The sequence below is a fragment of the Daucus carota genome, chromosome 7 (genome assembly GCF_001625215.2).
Source record: "Daucus carota subsp. sativus chromosome 7, DH1 v3.0, whole genome shotgun sequence".
Classification (NCBI taxonomy): domain Eukaryota; kingdom Viridiplantae; phylum Streptophyta; class Magnoliopsida; order Apiales; family Apiaceae; genus Daucus; species Daucus carota.
In genome coordinates this window covers 41,811,198-41,819,030 of record NC_030387.2, presented here as the reverse complement: position 1 = coordinate 41,819,030, position 7,833 = coordinate 41,811,198, and the positions used below count along the sequence as shown (strand labels likewise).

General features: G+C 37.0%; 1 long non-coding RNA gene across 1 annotated transcript; it reads right to left on the bottom strand.

Annotated features, from left to right (window-relative positions):
* Positions 1-310: 310 nt before the first annotated feature.
* Positions 311-2,789, bottom strand: LOC135147672 (uncharacterized). Its single transcript, XR_010285395.1, has 3 exons — positions 1,435-2,789; positions 1,160-1,209; positions 311-534 (listed from the first exon to the last, which is right to left on the bottom strand). It is a non-coding gene; the product is annotated as an uncharacterized LOC135147672 (long non-coding RNA).
* Positions 2,790-7,833: the final 5,044 nt, after the last annotated feature.

Here is a 7,833-nt window from a genome sequence, read left to right as displayed (position 1 = left end):
GTCAAGAATGAAACTACAAGTTGATTCTAATTTTAAACAACCGAAAATGAAGCTACAAGTTGTGTTCAACATCAAACGAGTCTGGAATGAAGCTACAAGTCGTTTCCAACTTCAATCCAGCCAATAATGAAACAACAAGTTGTTTCCGGGCTCAAACGAGTCTAGAATGAAACTACAAATTGTTTTCAAATTCAAACGAGTCTAGAATGAAGCTACAAGTTGTTTCCAACTTCGATCTAGCCAATTGTAACGCCCCAACCCGCATAACTTAATAAAAGAAGACTTACTACAATAATATTGCGAATTCATCATAAAAGCAATAGCATTTTTTTTTTCCCAACAAAACCATATTACACACATATAAAGTCTACTTTCATTCTTTAATACAAACCATACTCGTGTCATTACTAGGTGACATATAACAAAACATATAACTAGGCCATCCCCAGGTCAAAGTAGCCATATGTACATCATCCAGGCAAGATTCTGCTTCAGCTCGGTCCCCCTTCTACTTATTTTTATCTTTACCCTTGCCTGCAACATAAGAAAACTATGAGCTACTTCGCTCAGTAAGTAAAGTAACTGAAGATAATTTAACACACAAAAATAATCCAACAGGTATAAATGCATTTCATCTTATCTTTAATCTTTATGAATCCTGACACATTTAATTAGTGCACCATGTTCAACACAATTGCCTGCAGGGCTTTCTTATAACATAATATCCCATGGGAAACCTCCTCAGGCGCCATTACCAACAGAGTGGCTCGTTGTATACCTTATTCTATCGTTGCCCCGTCGAGCTCAAGACCTAAGGCGGCCTTGCTCTGTGGTATCTGATCACATAGATCTTAACAACATAGAGGAGGCAAGATCAACTCATATTCGATAATCGAACCTGGCCTGCCCTTAAAGGCTACCCTTACAAGCCTACAAAAGGCTTAATAAAAACTTTATCTTATCTCACAGTTACACAGTTCAATTAAACCATCATATTCTCATTTGATCACATGCATAATTTCATATTATATGTTATCAAAATTTCCCGATAAATATACACAGCCAATCACGTACTACAACCACTTCAATCTTCACAAAGTAACAAAATTGAAGGACAGATCAAACAAGTAATCTTGTTGCAGTTAAGTACTTTACTTACCTCGGGTCCAACTTAAACGATAAGATGCTTTCAATCAAGGTCACAGTCACCTAAAATCATACATATTTTCCTTTGTCATAAATCATTCTCTATGCCACTTACAAAATTTATAACTATCGTTCAGTTAATTAAACCATAATTCCACCATTAAATAAATTAATCACTACTTATAATAATAATATTATACGTAGGATCTAAAAAGTTACTAAATAAAATATTGAAATATTATTCAATAAAATAAGCAGAAATAACAACTACTTAAAAGAAGTAGTTACCTCAAAGCTGAACTTAGCTTTTACTCCTACTCCTACATTAAAGGAGGACTTCCCTCACTTTATATAGATGAGAGTAAACCCCTATTCCTCTATTTATTCGATGTGGGACATTTGATTTAAGTGAAATAAACCACAAGCAACAAGTGCACTCATGGCAAATACCCTAACAAAGTGTTGTTGCCTTAGTTTGACAATGCCCCCGCCAACTCATTTGCGCAACCGACTATCCATTATAAGGTTAGAAGTATTAGATATATAGCAGCCTATTATTTATAAACAAATCGATGTGGGGCTATAATACAACTTGAAAACTACATTGCAAAAGTGTGCTTTCTAATTCACTTGCTAGCCTTCCCATAGTTCAATTTATAGACACAAGTTCATACTCTTTAATCACTCAAGTTCATATTCTTTTTATCACCTGTTGGATCTCAGGAAATAGATTTATTATTATAAAGCATTATTAATAATCATGGGCGTTGAAACCCAAGCCTAAAAGCCATTGCTCTTGTGTACAACACTTGGGAACCTTTCAAGTTTAAGTAGGCTCCTTGAGCCTAGATCTCCTACACCTTTCCGATGTGGGAGGAAAACTTAGTTCCTTTAAACATTTTCTTAGCATATATATAGGAGTTACAGTTCCATTCATCTTATTTGGTCTCGATGTGGGATACTAACTCAAAAACTTTCAACCCACTATACACAACACTTAAGTTGTTTATTATGCTAGGTAAGAGAGGACTAATTAGAGCTATTCTCTTTTAACCAAGCTTAGTAAAAATTCAGTTTGATTAAAGAACATGGACTAATAGAGCAAAGGCTTTAAGTCCATATAAACTTCAACTTATTTTATAATGGGTTGAGAGTCGCCCATTCCTTCTTCTTCTCGATGTGGGAAGTAGAGAAGAAAAGTCTCAAACTTGGAAACTTACTTATCAAGTCCATTATGTTAAAGAATTCAACACCTCCATATACTTATATAGATATGTGGCTAGCACCTCTATCAATTTGTCTCGATGTGGGACAAAATACCAATACATTAAATTTAAACTAGCACTTGGGAGTACATAACAAAAGCTTGTGCTTTCATTTATAGATTAATGATCCATCTTTGCTCACATTCTCCCCAATGTGGGAAGTGAGCCAAGTCCCAATTACACAATCTAGCCCCAATACCCTCCATACATTATATAGTGCAAGAAGGGGTTCCCCTCTTATTTCTAATCAATGTGGGACAAAGGTCTAAATAACAACACACAATATTACCCTAATATTAATAAAACATGTCTCACATAGTCAATAAATTTAATCAACGCATATCTCAAACATTATTGTAATAATATAAAATATCTCATATTTTATTATATAGTCAAACCTGGATATTACAAGTCTCCCCACCTTATAAAAATTTCGTCCTCGAAATTTGTTATTGAAATAACTCTGGGTACTTAGATCTCATTTCATCTTCTCGCTCCCATGTACTTTCTTCTATTTTTGAGTTCCTCCACAAGACTCTTACTCGTGAAATCTTCTTATTTCTAAGCTCTTTTTCTTTTCTATCAAGAATTTGCACAGGCTTTTCCATATAGGTCAGATCTTGACTTAATTCCAAAGGTTCATAGTTAAGCACATGAGATGGGTCGGCCACATATTTTCTTAATAACGAGACATGGAACACATTATGAACCTTTTCTAATGATGGAGGCAAGGCTAATCTGTAAGCTACTTTTCCAACTTTTTCGAGTATCTCAAAGGGACCTACAAATCTTGGGCTTAATTTTCCCTTCTTTCCAAATCTCACTATCCCTTTTACTGGTGCTATTTTAAGAAATACTTTATCTCCAACCGAGAACTCAACATCTCTCCGTTTTGGATCCGCGTAGCTCTTTTGTCGACTCTGTGTGGCTAACATTCTCTCTTTAATTCTTTTAACCGCTTCTGTTGTATCTCTGACCAGCTCAGGGCCAAGATAATTTCCTTCCCCCATTTCATCCCAATGGATAGGAGATCGACACTTTCTACCATAAAGAATCTCGTATGGAGCTGCACCAATTGACGCTTGAAAACTATTATTGTACGAAAATTCTATTAGTGGAAGGTACTTACTCCATGAACTTGAGAAGTCAAGAACACACGCCCTAAGCATATCCTCTAATGTCTGAATCGTTCTTTCACTTTGACCGTCTGACTGTGGATGAAAAGCAGTACTAAACTTTAATCGGGTACCCATGGCTTTATGCAAACTTTCCCAAAACTTAGAAGTAAACCGAGCATCCCTATCAGAAATTATTGATACTGGCACTCCATGCAATCTAACTATCTCTTGAACATACAATTCAGCTAACTGATCCATACTATATGTCATGCGTACTGGAAGGAAGTGTGCTGATTTTGAAAATCTATCAACAATAACCCAAATGGCATCGTGCTGTTTAAGAGTCTTTGGCAATCCAACTACGAAATCCATGGTGATCTCTTCCCATTTCCATTCAGGGATCTGTATTGGTTGTAATAATCCAGCTGGCCTTTGATGTTCAGCCTTAACCTGTTGACACGTTAGACACCTTGCAACAAATTCTACCACATCTTTCTTCATTCCTGGCCACCAATAATGCATTTTTAAATCGTTATACATTTTGGTTGTTCCTGGATGTACAGAGTACGGGGTACTATGAGCTTCCGTAAGGATTTCTTTCTTTATCTCTTCATTGTCAGGAACACATATTCTATCTTTAAACTTTAAGCTCCCATTTGTCGATATCTTAAACTCTGTTGCTTTACCACTTTCCACTTCACCTCTTCGTTTATTCAACTCATTATCTTCGATTTGACCTTGCTTGATTCTCTCGAGTAGTGTTGACTCGATACTCATTTTATCCAATCTACTGGTAATCAATTCAATTTCTGATCTACTAATATCCTCTTGAAGAGGTTTGGGCAATGACCTCAACACTGATAAGTTACCATAAACCTTTCTACTAAGTGCATCTGCAACTATGTTTGCCTTCCCTGGATGATACATGATCTGGCAATCATAATCCTTGACTAATTCCAACCATCGTCTTTGTCTCATATTCAACTCCTTTTGAGTAAAGAAATACTTCAAACTTTTATGATCCGTGTATATCTCACATCTCTCTCCATACAAATAATGCCTCCAAATCTTAAGAGCAAATACAACTGCTGCCAACTCTAAGTCATGTGTAGGATATCTCTTTTCATAATCTTTTAGTTGCCTAGATGCATAAGCAATAACCTTACCATTCTGCATCAGTACGCATCCTAAACCCTGTTTGGAAGCATCACTATAGATAACAAATCCTCCTGATCCTGACGGAATGGTAAGAATTGGAGCAGACACTAAACATTTCTTTAATTCTTGAAAACTCCTTTCACAAGCATCCGTCCACTCAAACTTATGACTCTTTCTAGTTAGTTGTGTCAATGGGGTAGCAATTTTAGAAAAGCCCTCGACAAATCTTCTATAGTATCCTGCTAATCCAAGAAAACTTCTCACTTCTGACGCATTCCTCGGTCTACTCCAGTTGCTCACTGCTTCAACTTTGGCCGAATCTACTGAAATACCTTCTTTTGATACTATATGCCCTAAGAAAGTCACTTTTTCCAACCAAAACTCACATTTCTTAAACTTGGCATATAACTTCTCTTCTTTTAACTTTTGTAAGGTCAATCTCAAATGCTCTTCATGCTCATCTCTAGATCGAGAGTATACCAAAATATCATCTATAAACACTATCACAAACTTGTCAAGATAATCCTTAAACACTCTATTCATGAGGTCCATAAATGCTGCTGGAGCATTGGTTAGTCCAAACGCCATCACTAGAAACTCGTAATGACCATATCTCGTTCTAAAAGCGGTTTTGGGTATATCTTCTTCTCTTATCTTTAATTGATGATACCCAGACCTTAAATCAATCTTTGAAAATACCACAGATCCTTGTAATTGATCAAAAAGGTCGTCGATTCGTGGAAGGGGGTATTTATTCTTAATGGTAACCTTATTTAACTCCCTATAATCGATGCACATTCTCATGGTTCCATCTTTCTTCTTTACAAACAGTACTGGGGCTCCCCAGGGTGAGAAACTAGGTCTAACGAATTTCTTTTCTAATAGTTCATGCAGTTGAGTTTTTAACTCTTTTAGTTCTGCGGGGGCCATCCTATAAGGTGCTTTAGATATTGGAGCCGTACCAGGTATTAAATCTATTTCAAACCGTATTTCTCTATCGGGAGGTAAACCTGGTAACTCTTCTGGAAAAACTTCTAAAAATTCTTTAACTACAGGTATCTCCTCGGGCTTATTTCCTACTACGAGATTAGTACCTAACACATTTCCAAAATAACCAACACAACCGTCTTGTAACATTCTCCTTGCTTGTATAGCTGAGACGGTAGATATCATGTTATTGGGGAAGTCAGCAACAAACTCAAATTGATCCTCCTCAGAAGGTTTAAACATCACCTTTTTGTTTTTACAATCAATAGTAGCATTATACTTAGATAACCAATCCATACCTAGTATCACCTCATAGTCATACATCTCTAAGACCACTAAATCAACATACAATTCGTGGTTATCAATACATACAGGAACCGCTCTTAACCATTGATTAGAATATAATATCTCTCCAGACGGTAATATTGCACTAAACTCACTTGATAACTTTTCAAAAGGTCTCCTAAGTCTTTTCAAATAATTCATAGACGCAAATGAATGTGTGGCTCCTGAATCTATCAATGCATAAGTAGGAATGCCATCAATAGTGATATTACCTGACACCACCGTATTGCTAGCATCTGCATCTGCTTGCGTGATAGCAAAGATTCTGGCATTAGTCTTTGAAGGCTCCTCCTTCTTCTGCTCATTTTTCCACATCGGACAATCCTTGATCAGATGATCCTCCTTTCCGCATTTATAACACTTCCTTATTGCTGCTTTGCATACCCCGAAATGACGTTTTCCACACTTTTGACATTGTGGCCAAGGTTGTTGCCCCGACTTGTTGTTTTGTGGTTCACCTTTAAATCTTTTATTTGGATCAAATCTATTCTGAGATCCTTGACCACCTCGTTTGTTTGAAAACCGATCTTGATCCTTATTAAATGGAACATCCCTTCTAGGCATTGTAGTAGAACCCTTCACCCTCATTATCTTTTGTTCCCTATGTTCAGCCCTCAAAGCTTTTTCAACTGCTTGAGAATAAGTGAGAGGCCCAGTACGTCCCATGTCAACATCTCTAGCTAACTCTGGTTGTAATCCCTCAAGAAAACGATTCACCCTACTAGCCTCAGTGACCACCAAATCCGGTGCAAACTTAGCTAATCGATCAAACTTTCGAGCATACTCAGCAACCGATAGACTCCCCTGGTACAATCTACTAAACTCGTTTACTTTAGCACTTAACATAGCTTCACTATAGAACTTCTCGTTAAAAAGGGTCTCGAAATCAGCCCAAGTCATCTGACTAACGTCACGTGTAAGCTTAACAACATCCCACCAAATCTTAGCGTCTTTCCTTAACGTATGCACGGTGCAAGACACCTTTTCCCTATCATTTAATTGCATAAACTCAAAGATATCTTCTAGGGAACTCTTCCAATCTAGTGCTTCTAATGGGTCACTGCTACCCTCAAAAGTAGGTGGGCGTTGTTTTCTAAATCTCTCATATAAAGGTTCCATCTGATGTAGGGGAGGTGGTGGAGGAGGTGGGACAGCTTCAGCATTACGTCCTTGTCGCAACTCTTGAGCTAACTTCTCAATCTGCTCACCTTGTCTACGAATAATTTCTTGTAATTCAGCTAATTCCATGACATGCCTTTCTCGGGTGGGACTATCACTAGCTTCAGATGTTTGCCTTTCAGCCATCTCTTTCTACTCAATAAATCATACAATTTAATTATTTATCTATACCGAGTAGCATATCAACATATAGGCAATTGAACCAACATATAACTAATAAATATAAACACTTACTACCGAGTGAAGCATTTCCTTCCTTGATGTGTACATATGGCCGGTCTACAGAACCGCTTTAAACCTGGGCTCTGATACCAAACTTGTAACGCCCCAACCCGCATAACTTAATAAAAGAAGACTTACTACAATAATATTGCGAATTCATCATAAAAGCAATAGCATTTTTTTTTTCCCAACAAAACCATATTACACACATATAAAGTCTACTTTCATTCTTTAATACAAACCATACTCGTGTCATTACTAGGTGACATATAACAAAACATATAACTAGGCCATCCCCAGGTCAAAGTAGCCATATGTACATCATCCAGGCAAGATTCTGCTTCAGCTCGGTCCCCCTTCTACTTATTTTTATCTTTACCCTTGCCTGCAACATAAGAAAACTATGAGCTACT